General features: G+C 34.9%; 1 long non-coding RNA gene across 1 annotated transcript in view; it reads right to left on the reverse strand.

Annotated features, from left to right (window-relative positions):
- LOC127864696 (uncharacterized) overlaps positions 1–22738 on the reverse strand; it is a 65081-nt gene that overhangs the window by 36717 nt on the left and 5626 nt on the right. The window contains exon 2 of the long non-coding RNA XR_008042218.1: positions 14876–15313. This is a non-coding gene — a long non-coding RNA (uncharacterized LOC127864696). The remainder of the gene's footprint in view (positions 1–14875; positions 15314–22738) is intronic.

A 22738-nucleotide genomic window follows, 5' to 3' on the forward strand; every position in this document is an offset into this window, starting at 1 on the left:
TAATCATGCAAATTGTTAATAATTTTGCCCCCTTTGAAGAAGAGGGGGAATATTGTTTTGCTGGATGTCTGTTGGTCGATCGGTAGACCAGTTCATTGGCCTTGGACAGTAGATGACCCCTTTAAAATTGGGGTCACTAGGCAAAGGTAAAGGTAACTATCACAATAGAGCATAGCCAGAACTTGTTATGGCCAGAGCAGAGTCAGAACTAGTAGTGGCAACGTAGCCACAACTAGTAGCGCCAACATAGCCGCAACTTGTAGCGGAAACATATCCACAACTAGTTGCTGAAACATACAGTACACTCCACGCGTTTTCCCCAAAAAACGCGCTCCCTCCGCGGGTTTTTTTCTGCTAGCGAGTGTTCACGCGGCGTTGAGAGAGCGAGGTGAACTCGATAAAACGCTCGGCGTTACACCGCGTTCGCTAATTCCCGCGGCGTGTATTACTTTAGCCTAGTGGGTAAATGCAGACAAATTCCGTTCTTATCAGTGACCGCCGCGCAACGCCGCGTTAGCAGTGTGCTACTGGGCATGCCAAAAAATAAAAACATTGTTATAATAAAGTGTTTAAATACTGTAGTACATGTATAAAAAGATAATTGTATAGAAAATTAATACGTATAAAAATTATGTTTTTTAATGCACATGTACGTCTACAATATGAATTAATATAAGACATTTGACAAATTAATATTTAAATCATAACACATATAAGACAAGAATAAATGTTCCGTAAAATTTCCACGACGTTTACAAATGCTTCCAATATACAGTCATCATGTATATTTTCCGACAAAAGCGCGCGAAAATTATGCTGCAATGTACAAGGTATACTCCTGCAAAGCGTGCGTGTATTGATTTTTTTAATACAAACTTTATAGCGCAGAGAACATTGAATTTTGTTGATTTCGGTTAAAAGTTTCTTTGGTATTTTTTAACAAAATTATATAGCGAATAAGTTGATATTTCCTCCAAAATAATTTCAAATCATACACGCCGAATCTTTATCGTTACGGTATTTTAGTAGAGTATTTATTTTAACAGTCATTGTACTGTAAACTGATTAAAAAAGACATCTGGGCGGAACTGGATTTTAAGTGTTTGATGTTATGAAAACACGCAAAGCTTGTCTACTGACCTATTGTGTAGACTGCTGTTTGCGGTGTTTTGACAAAAGGGATTAACATGTGTGAATGTCACTCTGCCGATTTGGTCCATAATTACTGGTAAACATTGTTTTGAATGTCGACGCAACAAGAATACAACTGTGAATATTAAATGCAACTATCATCTCAATAGTTACCACCTTCTTTTAGCAATCAATGGAATAACCTAACTTCAAAGAGAAAATAAATGCATTAGTGAGCAGAGAATTGACTTTGTTCCGACAATTAAAACCATTCCTTATGCATTCGTTGAACGTGTTCACTTGAGTAAGTTATGCCTTTAGACAGGAAGCGGCTTTTCTTTGATTACGTCAAACTGTCAATTCACACAGATTTGCGAGATTTTTAGGGTCCTTGGTCATTTGTTTACATGTTCAGTATAGAAAATCACCTGCTAACATGAAAACTTTGGATTAAATTATCAAAATAAAAACAATTTTGCAAACTGTGTTTATATTAATTGGTAAGTATTAGTTAAAAGACGACGTTTTGTTTGTCGTAAATCAACGAGTTTTCTATACAACAACAACTACTTGTACAACCACGTCGGGTTCGATCTATTTTGGTTGTTTTTTTAATTGTAAATATTATACTACATGTACATGTATGTACTTGAAATAAATGTAATTTTATTTGAAAATCAGGAAGTCAAACAAAATTAAATTGATTGTTATCTAGTAAAACGCGGAGTTTCCCCCGCGTTGCCAACGCCGAGGGCCGCCGTGTCGGCTTATCAGTTTTGCCCATCGTTAACCGCCGCGTCCAAAATCATGCAAACGCCGCTTCTGGCGGGATTTTCTTAATCTCCCTCCAGGTCAATCACCGCGGAGTATGGAGGGAAATTGGGGAAAACGCGTGGAGTGTACTGTAGCCACAACTAGTAGCCTGAGCAGAGCCAGACCTAGTAGCGGCATCTACTAGCCAGACAGCTTATTTGCATACGAAAAACAACCTTGCCGCTACATAGCAAATCAGCCGCAACATTGCTGCAACAAAGCCGCTATTAGTTGCCACAAGGCCTTAATTTTTGTAAGTGAAGGTCCCATTTGGGAACAAGAGGGCCTGAAAGGCCCAAAATCGCTCACCTGAGATAACAAGAAATTATTAGGACAAATCTTCTGACCAAGTTTAATGAAGATGGGAAAATAAATGTGGCCTCTAGAGTGTTAACAAGGTTTTACTTTAGCCAGATAAAAAATGCCCCGCCTCCTTGCAGCCATGTTTTTCAACCAACCTGCATCATTTTCTAATTCGTCCAAGATATTATGGGGATGAATGTTCTGACCAAGTTTCATAAAGATTGGACAGTAAATGTGGCCTCTAGAGTGTTAACAAGATTTCAATAAAGCTACTGTGAAACCATTATTATTCGTCCGACATTAATTTTCGCCTTTTTCGTCCTTCGACCGATGGACGAATTCAAGATCCTAACGAACAATCATGTCCCATATTTGCAACAAATAAGACTGAATTGCCGTAGGCATGAGGCATTTAAATCTAGCGTAATCCACGCATATACACAGGGCTCGAAATTAACTCTCGCACACTCGCAAAATGCGAGAAAAAAAGATTGCAAGGTAAGTTATAAGCCACTAGTATTTTTTGCAAATAAAGAAATAGTAAAAAAAAAGAGTTATATAGCTTAATGCGTTCGACGGCGTGAACGCTAAACCGTATGTCAATTTTTTTAACGTCCGAATACCCATATGCGGAAGCGCGCACCTTGTTTGTTGACTGGTAAACTTATAATACAGATACACAGATGGTATTGATACAAAGAACATGAAACAGTCGACTATTCACACTCAAGTTAAATCTGTTTTTGACACAAAGGGGTGTTCATTATACAGTGTACTGACATCTGACATTTCCTGTAAAACACGAATGCAATAAGGCTGTATCGAATGCGTCGACTTCGTTTAGGTATAATAGTGTTGATTAGCGCTAATTGTTAACAACTTTATTACCCATTGTGTGTATTGTGTTTTTCAGGGGTGTTGCAGATTATACAGCCTACACGCGGCGAATCCGGATTAAAGACAATACTATTAAACGCAATTAAAATGTGTGATCAACACCTGACTGAAATATATTCTGCGCTTTGTTACAAATAAATAAAGAACATTTTGATTTGTGTTTAATTTGACTTTAATGAAATATGACCAAAATAATTTGCTTACGCTTATTATAACCCACAGTGTTCGCACCTTCTCTAATTGGCGCCGATAAAGGTAAGATTGTTATCAGTTTGACCGTGATAGTAATTGAAAAAGACTAATTGGCTTCTTTGTTTAAAACACTCGTTAACGATTATTCAGTCCCACTTATCCGCTAATCATAACAAAGAACGTGTCAATGACATAAAATAATAAGGGACAGTTACTATCACCTAAAATGACAGACTTGTTAATTGGCATATGCCACACAAGGCCAACCTCCTGCAAGTGACTACCAAGTGTCACCTCTCTTTCCCCAGCACGATTTTTTCGCCACCGCGTATTACATGTATTACAAACAAATCAGACGTTTTTTGTTTTTTTTCAAAACCAGACATGGACGAATTTAAGAGCGGACGAAATAGTCATTTTTATGAAAAGGGCGAAATTTTGTGCCGACGAAAATAAATGGTTTCACAGTATATAAGAAAAAATGTCCCGCCCCTTGGAAGCCATGTTTTCCAAGCAAACATAATTATTTTCGACTCATCCAAGATATCATTGAGACCAATCTTCTGACCAAATTTCATGAACCTTGGACAATTACTGTGGCCTCTAGATAGTTAACAAGGCAAATGTTGATGGCTCATGACGCAAGACGTAAGACGGACAAAAGGCGATCACAAAAGCTCACCATGAGCACGTTTTACTCAGGTGAGCTAAAAATATATACTTTTTTCAATATGGAGTTGGCCCACATACGGGATCCAAATTTGAGCAAAAAAATAATACCATAGCAGGACAAATAGGATTGGTTTATTGTCTTCTCTGCCCTGATATTTGCACCATAATTATAAACTATATTTTTTCAAACAAAAATACCAATACTTTATTTGATTGTTAATTTATCATAACGAATAAACTGTAATGTGAATAATGCAATCATAAACCACCCCATATTTACATCAGTGAAATATCTGCCCGTATTTACACCAGAGAAATACCACCCCATATTTACACCTGTGAAATATCACCCCATATTTTCATCAGTGAAATACCACCCCATATTTACATCAGTGAAATACTACCCTGTATTTACACCAGAGAAATACCACCCCATATTTACATCAGTGCGTTACCTCCCCATATTTACATCACTGAAATACCACTCCATATTTACATCACTGAAATACCACCCCATATTTACATCAGTGAAATACCACTCCTTATTTACATTGGTGGAATACCACCCCATATTTACATCAGTGAATTACAACCCTATCCCCATATTTACATCGGTGAAATACCGACCCATATTTACATCAGTGAAATACAACCCTTTATTTACATCATGGAAATACCATCCCCATATTTACATCAGTGAAATAGATGTACCACCCCATATTAACATAAGTGAAATACCATCCCCATATTTACATCAATGAAATACATGTACCACCCCATATTAACATAAGTGAAATACCATCCCCATATTTACATCAGTGAAATACATGCACCACACCATATTTACATCAGTGAAAATAACCTCAGTCTTACATGTTAAGTTATTGTGGAGACCTCTCCTTCTTGTTCTAATGTTTTATCTTGTTCAGTCTTGTTTCATGTTCAGTTATTTATGAATTGTTGTCCTTGACAATTATAAAAAAACAATATAAATATGCTATTGGACATAACCATACAAAAATGAGCAATACAACTTGTTTGAAGCTCAAAATACAGTGTCCTCCAAGTCAATTGTATTTACAAACAATCAGTTTATTTACATCGCTGTTTACTTGGGAAGGTGAAAGTGAAAGTGACTCAGGTCACCAAAAATATATCTTTGATTTTCACCAAAAATATATCTTTGATTTTCAACGTTTTCCGGTATCACTCACAAAGTAGGTCTCTTCAAAATGGTTAAAATGTTTGTAGTGATCTAATAAGTTACTTTCTGCTGGTAAAAAATTGTTTAAAATAGAATTAAAATTGAATTTTCTTTTGGCTATTTTTAGCAAACGTCACCGCCTTGAGGCTACACATCACGTTAGTAACAAAGTTGTAAACATTTCTTCCAATTATGAAACGGGTATATCTTTCATAATTCTTCACAACGTTGCACCTGAGCTGTGTTATAATCATTTTTTATGTAGGAGTAACTAAAATCCAGTAAAAATTATACTAGTTTATATGCATAATAATTGGATTTGCCACCTTTATAGGGCCTTTAAGTGCTGATGGGGCAAAGTGTTCTCCATAAAATTTTGAGTAGCTAGTAATATTTTCAAAAGAGTCAGCACTCCAAATCAAATGTATATATGCGACTATATAATTCCATTATTTTCCATATTGCAATTACTTAAACACTTTAAATAATCATAGCTACGCAAACATCAATTATAATTATGGACTAAACATTGTGCGCCTTGCAGATATTGTTAAATATTTGCATACTAATGTTGACATGGAATTGGCAGATGCCAAAAATCATGAACATGCGAAAAACATAAACCTGTGCGCAATTCTATCTGCCATTAATTTGCTCAATGTATACAATTATGGTAAGAAATCTAGGTCAAAACCTCGGGATAAAACAGCTACAGTAAAACAAGAGGATCAACACACATCCTTGTTGATTGCGAGTATTTAGATAGTGGATGGGTGGGAATAACAGTTTATTAAGATTGCATCCGTTTTCTGAATAAGTGCCTCTTGACTCACTTCATAGAAAAAAAACATGTAGAATGTATTTAAGCACAAATCTTACCCCATCACTGGCTTGTCATGATAAAGATACATAATTATGTATATTGAACACCAATTATACAAAGTTCCTTGTGAGATGGAAGGTTGTTGGTAGTGAATCAGGACTTTAACCCATTTATGCCTAGCGTCAAGAAACAACGCCTTGGCAAACAGCATAGACCCAGATGAGACACCGCATGATGGGGCGTCTCATCTGGGTCTGCTATGTTTGCTTAAAGGAATTTCTGTAAGAACTATTCCAAATATAGAAATAAATAAACTAGACATCCCTAATTTTGGAAATAAATTGATCCAATTTAGAAGGATGAGAGAGCCCACTAGGCATAAATGGGTTAAAAAACATCATCATCCATACCACCACCATCATCATCATCATCCTCATCATCATCATCACTACCACCACCATCATCATAATCATTACTAGAAATGGCGCGGCAGAGGCCGACGCGTATCCCCACGCCGAATGTTTGACCTAGGTGTGCCCCAGGGTTGGTAATGGGGCCATGCATAGCTGAGATTGACCGTATTGTCATAAGAGAAGTTCATCATCAATTAGAAGTGAATTGGTGTAGAAATGAAGAAGTTATAGTAAAAGGCAATTTTGGGTGGGTGTGACATATGTGGGCAGGGCGCCCCAGGGTTGGTAATTGTGCCATGCATAGTTGAGATTGACCGTATTGTCATAAGAGAGGTTCAGTATCAATTTGAAGTGAATCGGTGTAGAAATGAAGAAATTATAGTAAAAGGCAATTTTGGGTGGGTGTGGTCTATGTGGGCGGGGCGCCCCAGGGTTGGTAATGGGGCCATGCATAGTTGAGATTGACTGTATTGTCATAAGAGAAGTTTAATATCAATTTGAAGTGAATCGGTGTAGAAATGAAGAAATTATAGTAAAGGCAATTTTGGGTGGGTGTGGTCTATGTGGGCGGGGCCCCAGGGTTGGTTATGGGGCCATGCATAGTTGAGATTGACCCTAATGTCATAAGAGAAGTTCAGTATCAATTTGAAGTGAATCCGTGTAGAAATGAAAAAATTATAGTAAATGGAATTTTTTGGTGGGTGTGGCCTATGTGGGCGGGCGCCCCAGGGTTGGGATTGGGGCCATGCATAGTTGAGATTGACCCTAATGTCATAACAAAAGTTCAGTATCAATTTGAAGTGAATCCGTGTAGAAATGAAAAAATTATAGTAAATGGAAATTTTTGGTGGGTGTGGCCTATGTGGGCGGGGCGCCCCAGGGTTGGGAATGGGGCCATGCATGGTTGAGATTGACCGTATTGTCATAGGTGAGGTCCAGTATCAATTTGAAGTGAATCGGTGTAGAAATAAAGAAGTAAATGTAAAATAACCTAAAAAAATGAGTGATAATTTCTGACGCGGCCCCACCCCAACCCCTATAACTTTTGACCCAGGGGTCAGATCAAAATTCCAAATAGTGCAGGGTCGCACATATGCTCATAGCTACCATGTGTGTAAATTTCAAGGTTCTAGTGCTTTTAGTGTAGGAGGAGATAGTGGCCAGGACGGACGGACAGACGGACGGACAGACGGACGGACGGACGGACGGCGGAGATCACCACAATATCCCCACCTTTTTTTCAAAAAGCGTGGGGATAATTATCAACATCAACAACATGACATCATCATCATCCTCATCCTTATCCTCATTATCATCATCATTATTATCATCATCAACATCATTATCATCATTATAAACATAATCATCATTAGCGGTATTTGTTCTTTGAGGGACATATCGTTTGAATTTATTGAACAAGTTGAAGCCAATTTGTGTCATTTATTATCTGTCTTCCTATTAACACAGACCAACTCCACAAAACTCCACAAAATCTATGTTGGTAATATTATTATCGAAAAAAAAAAATGTACACATATTCTTAAATTTAATCGATTGTGAAATCTCAATGTTTGAATATGTCATCAATCTACATGCATGAATACATAATTTTCTGTAAAATCATAGTATTGAGCATATGTTTACAATGTTTAAATTCTGCTATGTTGATATGACAGAAAAGGTTGCATTTTACTCTTAAAGATCCATATGCTTGACTGATAAAAAATTAATTCTTCTTTTAACAACACTATTGCCAAGCAATAGTCCCATACCGGTGAAACTCCACCATTTTCAGATTTTTAAATATATTTGTTGACATAGCAACATTAATTCTTGACGTAGTAACAAAATAAAATGAGGTGCATAATTTTCATGTTGCCATCTGTCCATGTTTCAAGTTTCATGAAAAAATATGAAGAACTTTTTAAGTTATCGCAGGCTTCTTAAAAGTGTGACAGACACACTGACAGACTGACAGACAGAACGCAAACCATAAGTCCCCTCTGGTTTCACCGGTAGGCGACAATAAGCATTAAACATAATAATAATAATCGAGGGGTGAACGGAAGACTGTTGTAACTCATATCAAATAAAGAATGAGATACGACAGTTTTCCGTTCAGCCCTCAATATGTTGTTTGTTCATTTTGTCATACTGCTCTATTGAATAAGAGCATTGATGTCAACGATTGCACTAGAAGTGGATGTCACACACTCCTCCTAAGTCCTTGTTATCAATAAAAGCGCTGAAGGCACTGAAGTTGTTCGCTATTGCATAATCTACATGTAAGAGGCAACTCAGTTTTCAAAATTGTGTAATAACTTTGAATATCACAAGTTTACAATGAACACAACCCATTCAAATCTATAAGTGTCTTAACGCAAAGGTCCAGATGTGTGCGCACTGTTTATCCTGACATTTCATGTGATAGAGATAACTTAGACAGAATAACAACAACATGTCTTTGTTGACGTTCTGAAATCATTAAAAATAATATGAAAATTGTAAAATGAAAACTAGTTAATATAAAATAAAATTTGGAATCATCATCATATTAAATGAATTTTGTTGGCAAATCAAAAACCTATCACACTTAGAATATAATTTCAAGATTGAATTCCTTTTACAAAACTTTTTTTTTGACACCACATACAATTCAAATTATACAATAAGATCAAAGATAAAATTAAATGAAAAATATATCTGCGAGCAATAGTTTTTACTCAAGAATAAGATAGTCATAAAGAAAGCGCCGTTCACGCTTACTTTGCTGTTGATTCATTACTTGTTACACTAGTAGTTCACACAGTGTCAACCTTACCAACAGTATAGAACACTTGTGCGCTTTTTTGCGTAGATGTTTTACCCAGCTTTACACCTTAAATGACCTCGACATAACGCCAGCAGGCAAAAATGAATACATTTGTATAGGCTAATTCTATAGGCTATTGTATAATCTTCTTGCGTTATTTATAGTTAACTGGTAGTTACATGTACCCAGTAAAATTTATTACCGAATATACTGAAAATATGAAAAGTTAACAACTGTTTTCAAGTTATGTAATAAACCAGTCGTGATACATGTATTTTAATCAATATATAATTATTATTGTAAAAAGATACGGTATATTAGAAATGTTCTTTTTTTCGTCAATTGATGTTAAGGGTCCCGTTAAGTATTGTAGAAAGCGTAAATGATGTTAGATTGAATGCACAAATTTTAGTTAATCCTTTCTCACTCAAAGCAAAGTGAAAATGACTAGTGGAACCAGCATAAAAGCAAAACAGTATTCGCAGACTGATCAGGTTTTATGCTGTTTCATGCTGATCAGTATCAGGATTACAAATCCTTTACAACTTGCATCTAGTAAGAATAAGGTCATTAATTAAATTATACTTTCTTATGGACCACAAATGCGTCAAAATACGTATCTTCATGTAAGAAGTAAAGGATTAATCAAGAGATTGAACTCTGCTTTAGTTTGAGCCCAAAATATCTCAGCGTCAACAGCAACATGAGGTAAGGTTGATGTGGGTGTGTTGATAGTGTTCAAGGACAACATCCATGCAAGTAAGTAAGATTTGTAGAAAACATTATTGATATTATATGGAATGTGTCTTTTTGTGTGAACCGTGTAGAGATGGACAGATGGATTAATCAATTTGTACCTCCCACAACGGTCAATCCTGGGGCTGCATGATACACAATATTTTGTGTCTACTGATAGATATATTAATTTTAGTACTAGGCACATGTTGGTGTCACGATTTTGATCAACGGAAATAACCACTGGTGAGAAGCATCAAGCAGATCTGGAAAACGGAAGGGCATACTTAAATGTTGACTGTGGAGAATAGATAGCTAAGTATTGATATTATGTACATCCTAGTTCATGCATACAACTACAACCAAATTAAACATGATAAAGAGTAAACAAATGTACAGTCATATCAGATAATCACTAAAAAATGTTATATTTATTCGCCGTTCAGGGTTAATACAAACAGGGCGAATTGTTATCAGAAAGCACAAGTTGGACTGCAACATTCATGCTTACAAGAAAAGCCTAGTAAGGCAACATTAATGTTATAAAATGATCTACAACATAACATGTTTGCGTATTTAAATACAATAACCTTAAGGATGTTTCTTATAGGTTGTTTATATTTGTATCACAAAGAAGTTTTGCCTAATTGCTCCAGATGTATATTTTTGTTGTTAAAAACAATAAACCAAAAAGAAATGTAATGAAATACAATGTAGGTAAATGACATGTATTAAATCACAAAAATAAGGTCTATGCCCAGATTTTTTTTACTTTTTAGCAATTAAGCAATATCAAAGGGAAGGTAAAACGCTGCCATTTGAAAAACTCAGATACAAACAGAAAATAAAAACAGAACGTAAAACCAAATAAATACATCACTATCAAAACTTATTTCTTGCCATGATTTAGTTGCATGTCTTAATGCCGAGCTAAGCCTTTATTTGTCAGTCAGCATTCCGCTGAAACATGACTGGCATGTATGTGCCCCGACCCAGCAGAATGCTGCGAACACATTTACCTGATTGTTGTGTTATGCAGTGAACACATTGACCTGATTGTTGTATTATGCATCAAACGCATTTACATGATTGTAAGATGCAGCAAACACATTCATCTGATTGCTGTTTGATGCAGCAAACACATTGACCTAATTACTGTGTTGTGCAAAGAACACATTGACCTGAGTGTTGTATTATGCAGCAAACACATTGACCTGATTGTAATATGCAGCAAACACATTTATCTGATTGCTGTGTAATGAAGCAAACACATTCATCTGATTGTTGTATTATGCAGTGAACACATCGATCTCGTTGTTGCATTATGCAAATAACACATTTACCCAAGTGTTGTATTATGCAGTGAAAACATTGACCTGATTGTATTATGCAGCAAACATGTTTATTTGATTGTTGGTTAATGCAGCAAACCCATTGATCTGATTGTTGTATTATGTAGCAAACACAATTCAGTGATTATTTTCCTTCTTTGGACACCCAGTCCGGCAAACGGACCCGCTCCCAATGACCTACAGACCCGTTCCCAAAATGAACCGGACCCGTCCCAATTTCCGAAAAATACAAACAAATCCCAATCAAAGATGAGTAAACAATCCCAGAAAACGCCAACTTGACGTATTTTGAGACCGTTTTAACTTGCGGCAGATTTGACTTTTCAATAATTAACTGGTATAAACATTTAACGTTACATTCGTACATTAAATACAGTACAGCCAATGCGGAACAAACATATTTCGCGATCCGCTGCGGCAAGGTGAAACGAGTTGATGCCGCGTCAGGCGTTGAAGCAGCGGCAGTATGCGGCGGCAAGTCGCATTTCGCCGCGATTCTTCGCATCTGTCTGCCGAGACGTGCCGAGGCTAGCAGCGATCCGCGATATAACGCCGAGTTGATGCGCATCATGAAATAAAAATCTTTTTAAAATGATTAGTTAGTCAAAAAAATTAAAAAGAACAATTATACTTATATTTTAAATCATAATAAATTTAATGTATCTATCACTGCATACTTACTATTTTTCTCATCTCTACTCATAACCCGATAATCCCGCATATTCCAGTTTTAAAGCAAATTCTGGAAATATTTAGGATAAAAGTTCTCATAAATTTCAAGAAATACAAACATTTGCCATTTTTCTTAAGTGTCAAATAAATTTTGGCATTTGTTTCTATTTAAATATGTGATGAAATAACGTCAAATCGGGTGTTTTTTTTTCCACTGAACACGCGTAAATCGCCTAACGTGATGTTCATGTTTTTATACAACACAAAATACACCCACACTTTCCATGTGACGTTCTACATGTCTGCATAATTTTTGCGCGCTTTTTATTGACACAAAGGAGACAAACGATAAAGCACTGTTTATTTGATGCTAAAATTTAATTGTTAATGTCGCGTTAGCATCAAAATTCGGAAGCGTGTTTCGGATTACAAATTGAATAATGCTCATTTGAGAATTGAAATGTAAAAATAATAACTATGAAAGTAGCGTAAATCTAGATTTCGACGCTACACAAATGTACATGTAGGTGTATATCTTTGCACTCTATCCGCCGCAAACATATGCGGCTGATTTATTCTGTGAAAGTACGCGAGGTTAATACAGACTCGGCGTCATTGCATGGATCGATGCCGCGTGCCTCGGCGATACGCCGCGTGAACATATCACGTAGCCGCCGAGTACTAACATTCTGGCCGTGGCCTGACCGAGGATAATGTTTTTTCCGCGGTGGCTGCACTGTACATATATGTTATTGCAATATATAAACCAGTCTGAATTTTCTTACGCTTCTGGCAATATTCACCATGAGTCCCAATAGAAAGTATTACAGAGAGAAATTAAAACATACCGAAGTCAAAAGCAAATAGTTATGCGATGTTAGCTTCGTAAAAAATTCATCAATCTGCACAGACAAATGAAACAGACTTGGACAACGCACACTTAGTGCCCTGATAAGGCTATGCAGCCTGAGGGTGTCTCAGGACTCTCATCAGCCCAGTAAGACACCATTCTTGATAATTATATTTTAAGCAGATAAAAACAGTGAAATCTGTGTTCCGTTAGCATGTTGTTGTTTTTGCAAGACTGTGAATAAAAGTTTATGTTGCTTTCCTGTGTCATATAAAGATAAAAAAAGTTAAACAAAGTCATTAAAATACCATTCTTCAATAGGTACCATTCAAAGCTTGATTTTTCCCAATTGGGAGATTTCGAGACTTGTTTTTTTCACAATTTGGTGGTTTCATGACGTGAAAAATTCCCAATGGCAAGTTAATACCGGGCCCGTTCCCAATTGGGTAAAAAAATCACTGCAATTTGAACTAATAATTTAGTAAATCAGTTGTATTATGCTCAAACACATTTACCTGACTGGTGTATTAATTTATGCAGCTAACACATTGACCTGATTGAGTTGTATTATGCAGCAAATGAACTGACCCGATTTTCAAAATCTCAATTTAAATAGGTTTATGTTAATTCATTATCTTCAAGGCTGTCCGGTTAGTGCAGTGGTTGGTACATGCAATTCTCACTTCTGCAACCTGAGTTCATCCCCGTTCCCAGGACATGTGAGTTTAGTAGGTGATCACCATACCAGACAGGTGGGTTTCCTCAAGACACTCCAGTTTGCACCCTCAGCATAAGACCACACCAAAACTGAATAACTTTCAGTAATACCTAAATACACATGTAGCTGGAAACTGAAGCTTTAATTTAAAATTAGTTTCAGCTTTCGTGTGTCTAGTAATCAGATTAGGTAGGAGTGCTGGGACACTCACAAAATGCAACCCGGAAGGACCTCATAAAGTTCAAAATACACACATATTATGTATGATTATGATTCTTCATTTTTTATAACAACCCCACTTCAACTTACGTAGATCACGTTTGAACAAAGCATTATCATCAGTTGGTTCTCAGTATTTAACATTCCTGCCAATCCTTCTTAAGAGTAATATTAACTATTTGTGTCTATCTTTAATCTCACACACACACCAGGAATGTAAGCATGAGAATACAGTCTATATTACATGAAAATATTCTAGTCTGATCGGGATATAGATTAATCAAACATTATGGCATATTCACATTATTCAGGAATTGGCTACACTATTTTACCATTGTAAATGGAAGTGAGATATTGGAGTAATGACAGTCCAAGGGAGACAACTCAAAATTTAAAATTGTACCAAACATTTACCATTGGAAATGGAAGTGAGATATACCAGTAATACAAGTCCAAGGGAGACAACTCAAAATTAAAAATTGTTCCAAACTTCTCTGTTTGTCGAGGAATTATAAGTAAATTCACTTCATTGAATTTTTAAAGTTTTTCATGTCTTAATAAAACTGAAGTACATACTGCATATACTTTTAGACATGAACTAAAGACATGAACATGCCACAGACATGTTTCAATGTTAGAAGTTAATTAATGAAATTTATGAAAAAGACCTGATTTAAAATAATTGTACTTAATTGATACACATTATACATAACAGGCTTGATAATGACTTGATAATTGCTTAGAACAACTTAAGATTGACTGCAATGAATAATTGTCTAAAATTACAATTTTAAACACAAATTGATAACAACTTACACATTCACACAGTATCAAATCTGGATTTTTTCTTTATTGGGTTAGGACTGACACTTCTCCAGTTTTTTAAACTTCTTTCCTGGCGCTTCAATGAAGATGTCAAACAATTTTACTTGAAATGACAGGCAACACACATTTGACACCAGACAATAACTGACCAAAATAGCATTTGAACCTCACTTGAACACGCAATCTGTGATTGGGCTGCATGCCACTGAGGCTGTGGCTGTTATTGATATGAATGTAATCTTACCTGACACGGCTTGGCTTGTGATTCTTGACTTGACAACTATCCGAGGAACAGTCACTTCCACTTAAACAGGAGGGAGGTCAGTTCAGGTCCAGTGTATGGCTTGAATTTTATTTTTGCTGCTCACTAGACAACCACTTTCACTTCCAACTTAACAGGAGGGAGGTCAGTACAGGTCCAGTGTTTGGCTTGAATTGCATTTCTGCTACTCACTAAATAACTATCACAACCACTGTCACTTCCACAGGAGGGGGCCAGTATAGTGTCAAGTGTTTAGCTTGAGTAACATTTCTGCTGGTCACTATATAACTGTTCCAACATTTGTCACTTCCACCTAGACAGGAGGGAGGTCCATGAATGTCCAGCGTCTGGCTTAAGTTATATTACTCTTGCATAAAAAGCTTAAGCCCCTTGCTTGCCAAAGTGTCCTCTGTACATCAACTGTGTTTTTAAAACAGAAACATAATAAGCTAATTAATTATTACTCAAACAGTTGAACACAACTCAGTGAATACATATTATTAATGCCTTAATACCTGTTCAGCCATCAAACATCCTATCTGATTCTCAAGTTATGTATGAACAAGAGATGTGTTTGTCAGAAGCACAATGCCCCCTACTGCGCCGCATTGAAATAAAATTTCTATTTATCATTTGGCAGGTATAGAAATCATCTCCCTTTAAAGGTTATTACTTCCCTTGAATTTTATCCAATCCAACCAGGTGGGTGGGGGGGAGGGTCTCACAGTCAATTATGACCATGTCAAACATCACTGACAACCAAGGCCTGCGGTTTAAAAGAGATCATAGCCAGAGTTGATAATGTATCTATGGACATAAGTCCACAGGTATGTAATGAACATCAAAGAAATTATAATTATATCATTTAAAAAACAACTATGAAAAATCAATCATTTGGGTTAAAAATAATCAAAAAAATAAATCTGTACAGAAACTGTGAAAAGAACTTCAATTCTTGGTATGGAAATATATAATATGAGATTTATAATTATATAAATTACTTCCCTTGAAAATAATTGTCTGTAACAAATCTCTATTTTTAGTAGCAAATAATTAAAAGCCACTACTGTGACTGTAGATTCACCACTGAAAATGTGCAGCTCCATGAGATACACATGTATGCCAAATATATAAAGTGGCTATGTTCAATATTAAATAATTTTCTCCCTTTTTAAAGCTTATTACTTCCCTTAAATCTGTATTTTTTACCGTAGACCGTAAAGGATAACCTTGACCTTTTACCACAATGTGTTTGTCAGAAACACAATGCCGCCTACTGCGCCGCTTTGATTTATTTAACAAAAATATATACGTGGGCAGGTCAGATAACCATTTCCATTTAAAGCTTATTACTTCCCTTGACTTTGTTTTTTCGACCCTAGACCTTGAAGGATGATGTAAACCTTGAAATTTTACCACTCAAAATGTGCAGTTCCATGAGATACACATGCATGCCAAATATCAAGGTGCTATCTTCAATATTTAAAAAGTTATGGCAAATGTTAAAGTTTTTTTCTGACGGACGGACAGACTGACATACTGACATGCTGTCTGACGGACAGTTCAACTGTTATATGCCACCCTACCTGGGGCATATAAACGTCTTATTGAAATCAAGTCACCAATATTGCTACCTGATTTTGTTCGGGAGGGTGTGGGGAGTGTTTTTATCATAGCCACTGATATATTTCAATGTTTTATTAAAGGTTTATTATATATAAGTATAAAACTGAAATCAAAAAACATTTATCTCAATCACATATGTTGCAATGTCTGTAAAACATGGACATCAAGGATAAAGGATATTGAAATAAAGACAGGTGTAAAATTGCGAAGCTTTAGAATGAAAAAAATGAAGCTTAAGAAAAATACTTGTGTTTTGTGTGTCCTTGAATATTAAAGAGCCATATAAATATTGCATTTATCAGTGACGCTATTGCTTTTGAGGTAATTCACTATGTTTATTTTCATGCTTGAATTTTGACTGAGCATAATTATGAAAAGTTAGTGTACACAGAATGCTTCGCAACATTATCACCCTTCTCATAAGCTATCCAATGTCACGCAGCACATCTGATTAAGTTTTATTAAAACATTATTATTATCTTTTAAAGAAGAAACATAAATACAATGCTCAATAAAAAGAAAGACAGTTGGCAAGAAAACAAATTTCGCTGAATAAAAATCAATGAATTGAGTTGTCGAACATTTACTAGATGCAATAACGTGCAATATTATTTGTACTTTAAAATCTCTTATCAATGGAATTGTAACATTAAGTCCAAACAATGCAACATTAAATGATAAACCTTCAATGAACAATTTAATCGTCGTAAAATCCATGTCAAACTTGTTTAATTACACACTGTTTGCCATGCAAGAGCATGTAAACTGTAAGAGCGAAAACAAATTGCATGTGCAACCTTATTCAGGTGTTATCACAACAAAGGGAGATGAATCTATTGCGATTGACAATAACACTGCTGTTTTTACACTTGTGCAGTTTTCTGCTTCACTATGCACTTTTTGGGGGAATTTCTTGAAGCGACCAAACGAATGATAACATGTATGGAATATGAATACATTTGGATTATTTTAGTTGAAGTACGATTCTATAATGTTTTTTATTTTCTCATGTTTGGTTTGTGTTTTTTCATTGTTCTATTCACAGTTAAACAAAATACACCAATTTAATTGAGTTGAAGTAATCGGGGGATTATAGTTCTTAATATAAACAATTATAACCGTAATTAGCCCGCCGATGGATTTAGAGCATGTTTTGAAGGGACCTTACGAATGCTAAAATGTATGGAATATGAATACATTTGGATTATTTTAGTTTTGTTGCGTTTGTTTTTGTTTTCAGTGATCTATTGATCGTAAAACAAAATACATCAGTTAAATTAATGTGATGTCATCAGGAGATTCTGCTTAATAATCGCTAAAACAAAATATAAGAAACAACTAAATATAACAAGAAATATCTTTACAATAGATATTCGGCGAAAATGCTGACTTTGAAATTAAATTTAAATATGTAAGTGTCTAATAAATTAAATTGGAAACAAACATTCATCTATTGTGTGTTTTGACAATTTGGCATATTTACCCCATGATGTGTGTGTTATTATAGTCATACATTCAAATCACACTTTTATAGCCGCATCATGCAAAATGGGCCTAAGGCGTTTTGACCAGGCTAGCTCAAGCCCATCCCGCGCACTTGCACAGTCTGGTCAAAGGCGACGCTTTCCCATTTAAAATCACTCAAAGTTGTTATGGTCTCATTATGTATCTCCTGACCAGACTGCAAGATGTGCAGGCTGGGTGGGCTATAGCTATGATGGGCAAATATGGCATAAGACCTAATTTTGCATGACGCGTGTCTTTAACAATCTAATTGGGCATTGTAAATGGCACATTTTAGCATAATGCTTTTCAATATAACATTGAATTCAAAAAAGCAAACTTAAAAAATAGGGTAGCCTATTCAGGCGTTCCGGAACGATTTCCAGAGGTGCTGACCAAGTACAGGAAACATCTGTGGTTAGATAATTAAACGATTTCCCTATTATCGAGACACTATTTCAGTAGTGTTTTTTGATCATCTTGTCAATCAACACTGCGTTTATTGATAGTCAATTAAGTATTCATCTGACAATTTAGTGACCGAGTAGAGACCCTGAAATTCTGCAAGATGGATTTTAACACGTAATTGTAATTGGGCAACAATTTGTGTATATATGTCGTTTCAACATGCAGAGAGTAGTCCGGAATGCCTCAAACTGAACAGTGTAACATGCTTTACGCTGTGCACAGACGCAATGATGTGGCCAAAGTTCAATGGATTTCTCTATTAAAAGAACCAATTAAATATTTGAATGTATTCAATCATGTCTGCTGCAGTTATGTTTATGTAATGGTCATTAAAGATGAAAAGCTGGGTAAAAATCAGCAACGCCTTAAAGGCAAATAAGTGTTCTATACCAATGTTATTAAAAGGTAAGTGACTGGTAAACACCCTGTGAACTGCTAGGGTAACATGTTACGTAATGCATCAACAACAAAGTACGTGTAAACAGCCGCTGCCTTTATGACTACCTAATTCACGAGTAAAAAGTATTGCTCGCAGATTTATTTTCCATTAATTTTCATCAATTATCTTTTTGCATAATTTGAAATAGTTTATGGTGTCAAAAAGATAAAAGTTTTCTAAAGGTCATATCCATCATGAAATTATATTCTTAGTGTGATAGGTATCATCAATATTCCAACAATTTTCATATAATATAATTTGTTGTTTTTTTTGTGTTTTTTTTTCCGTGTATATAATTTTAATTTATCCGTAAGATATTACAGACATACATACAAGTATAACATATACATAGTATTTTAAAGACAGGTATTTGATGGGTACATTAACTTAGCTATTCCGTAAGATATTACATACATACATGCATTTTATACATACAGAGTACATGTATTTGAGTACAACATACATAAGGTTATAAACGTTAATTCATATACATTTTATAGTGTTAATATTTCAAGAATTATAACAACAAAAACTTATTTGCACATTCATATTATAACGTTTTAGTTTATTGTATGTATATCTTTTAACTGTAATATTTATACAATATACCATTAAACATAATTTGCACATGCATATAATATAATTCAGCTTCAGTTATAAGTATGTATATCTTTGATATGTAATTAATATACACGTTTGAAAGGTTACCTAAATGCTGAATTGCATTGTGTAAATACATTATTAATGCAGATTTTACAAACAAATTGGTGAAAATCAATGTCTATATAAATGATATCATGTGTGAGGATTAGTGGTGTCATTATGGGAGATGTCTACAAATATTTGTATAATGGACCAGTCTCGTAATTCATCATCTGTGTTAATTGTGGTTTTATATATTTCAAAATTGTGTTTCATACTATTTACAAGTCCACAAGGTGAAGGGATTCTATTTTTCTTCTGACAATGAAAAATATACCGCTTAATTTCGAGACATACAATGTTCAAATCATTCATCTTTGGGGTCGTGATTCCAAGTATTAGATCCTGGTCTTGTTCTATTAATAGTCTCAACAACAAATTTAACAATTTCTTGGGAATATGGACAATACCAGAACAAGTGCATAATATTTTCTACTTCATTTTCACAAAAAGTACATAGATTTTTGGCAACAATTTTCATTTTTAACATAAGAGATTTTGTTCCTAAGATTCTGTGGACTATTCTGCACTGGAACCATCTTATATATGTATCTTTAGTTATGTTGAACACAAGTTCATGTACGTTTTTCAAGTCAATATTACAAAATTCTGAATTCCATTCAAAATTCCATTTTGTTTGATAAGCTGGAATGTCACTGTTTTTGATTAATATTTTATAAATATGTTTTTTTTCTTTTGGGTTGGTTACTATTTTCTTTATGTATGTTGGTAATATAGGCCCATGAGTTTTATTATCAGAAAATGGCATGTCTTCAAAATGTTCAATATATTTACTTATTATGTTAATTAATCCTTGGTACAATAGGAAATTTGTGTTTGTTCCGGCATGTTAGTCCAAAGATTCTTTGGAAATAAAGCAATTTCTCTCTATCATAATATCTCTCACAAAGCGTATGCCTCTTTCATATAGACTTTTAATATAAATATGGTTGTTGTTGATTTTAAAATTGTGATTGTAAAATAGAGGCATATCCAGGATATCATTACAACTATTTAAAGGCAGCTTTTCAATATACAATACATATTTTTTAAGAACATCAAGCCAAAATTTATTCTTCAAGTGTGAACATATTTTCTCTGCATACATTTTGCCAGTATTAAACATAGTTTTAAAATCTATTATCGATTTAACTAACGTATAACAATTTCCTTCGCATGACAGTAATCTTTTGAGCCATGTTAGTTTCATGTATTTTTCGAAAGAGCATATATCTATTATATTAAGCCCACCCTCGTTATATTCCTTAACAATTACAGTAGCTTTTATTTTGCATGGTCCTGCCCAAATGAAGTCGTAAAATTGTTGATTAATTGTTTTCATGGTGTCAATTCTTGGTGTTGGTAGTGATACAAATAAGTGAGTAAGTAAAGGTAGAAGCAATGATTTGACAATAGTTATCTTTCCTAGCGGTGTCATATTTCTACGATTCCAATGACTTATTGATCTTTTAATACATTCAATTTTGTTCTCAAAATTTATCATTACCACGTTTTCTAAGTTAACATCAAACACAATACCAAGAACTTTAAAAGTAGAAGCGCCCCATATCAGTTTGTATTTTGTTTTTATTGATCGAGTACTATACTTCATAGTGCCTATCTAAATTAAATTAGTTTTTTCATAGTTTATATTTAGTTCAGAATATATTGAAAATTCATGAAGCATATCTAAAGCACAATTAAGGGATGAGTCTGACCCGTCGAGAAGTAGAGATGTGTCATCAGCAAATTGTGATATTTTGTATTCAATATCTTTTATTGAGATACCTTTTATTTCTTTGCTTTCCCTTATTCTAATAGCAAGAATTTCTGCGCATATAATGAAAATGTAAGAACTGATTGGGTCTCCTTGACGACAGCCCCTCTCTATACAGAAACTGTTCGACAAGAATCCATTTATTTGTATGGAGGCCATAGTATTATGCAAGAACATAGATATCCATTTTTGAAAGATTGGTCCAAAATTAAAAAAGCACAGGGTTGTTTCTATAAATTTGAAAGACAAGGTGTCGAATGCTTTTTCAAAATCAATTGTCGTAAGTAATCCAGGTTGATTATTATCTTCAGCATATTTTAATACATCCTAAAGTAATCTAGTGTTTTCCCCAATAAATTGGCCTTTTATGAAACCAGTTTGATCTTTGGAGATTAAAATATCAATTACCGTAGGTTTCCACGTATAGCGCGCAGTGTTTTACCTCCAAAATTCAAATTAAAAAGCTGGTGCGCGCTATACATTGATACAACGCTATCCTGGCTGCTAAATCGGTAAAAAATATGTTGTGTAATCGTAAATAATCAAAATGATCGCCATGTTTTTTTTCCAGAAAACTACCACCCTATAATCGTACAGACTGAGGGGCCATTGTCGAAACAACAAGAAGTCGCTACTGGTAAATATGAATGCGGTAGAAAAAGTTTTGGTCACAAATAAATTTGTTTGAATAAACTTGCGGACATTTCTTTGTTTGTGTTTTTACACTTCTTTATTGATGAATTCTGATGGGGATTGTTGTTGACATTTCGGAGAGCAGGCAAGGGTAGGTGCGAACAAGGTCTTTTTTTGCGGCTAACAGTAGGTGTGAAAGGGGGTCATTTTGCACTTCGTAATTGGCAGATGTTAGTGACTAATATGTGCCACGACTTATTAAGATGCTAATTGACATTTGAGACACTAATTGACACTTGAGAACGTGAAGATATGCAATTGCATTTTGTGTGTATAAATATTGAACGTTCAACAGTGGTGTACCTCAACAACTGTATCCCTGTCTCCCATGCCACATTCAAATTTACTGGTAATGCTCATGCTTTCCCCGAGGAAAAATGACACAATGTACAATAATTCTTATTTTCTCACGTTTTTCATGAAATGCACGTGGACTGTTAATCTTTTGCTAGAAAATTACAAAATTGTCAGAAAAGTATAGTGCTGTGCAACCCATGCTCCTAATCATAATGACGGTTCCTATTTTGAATGCTTAATTAAGCTTTCCAATGCTCCGGATTATTGGATTGTGCAATAGTAAAATGGCGGCCATTTTCGGTCCGATTATGTGGATTTATTGTTTTTAAATATTTTTTTC

The sequence above is a fragment of the Dreissena polymorpha genome, chromosome 1, assembly GCF_020536995.1.
Source record: "Dreissena polymorpha isolate Duluth1 chromosome 1, UMN_Dpol_1.0, whole genome shotgun sequence".
NCBI lineage: Eukaryota > Metazoa > Mollusca > Bivalvia > Myida > Dreissenidae > Dreissena > Dreissena polymorpha.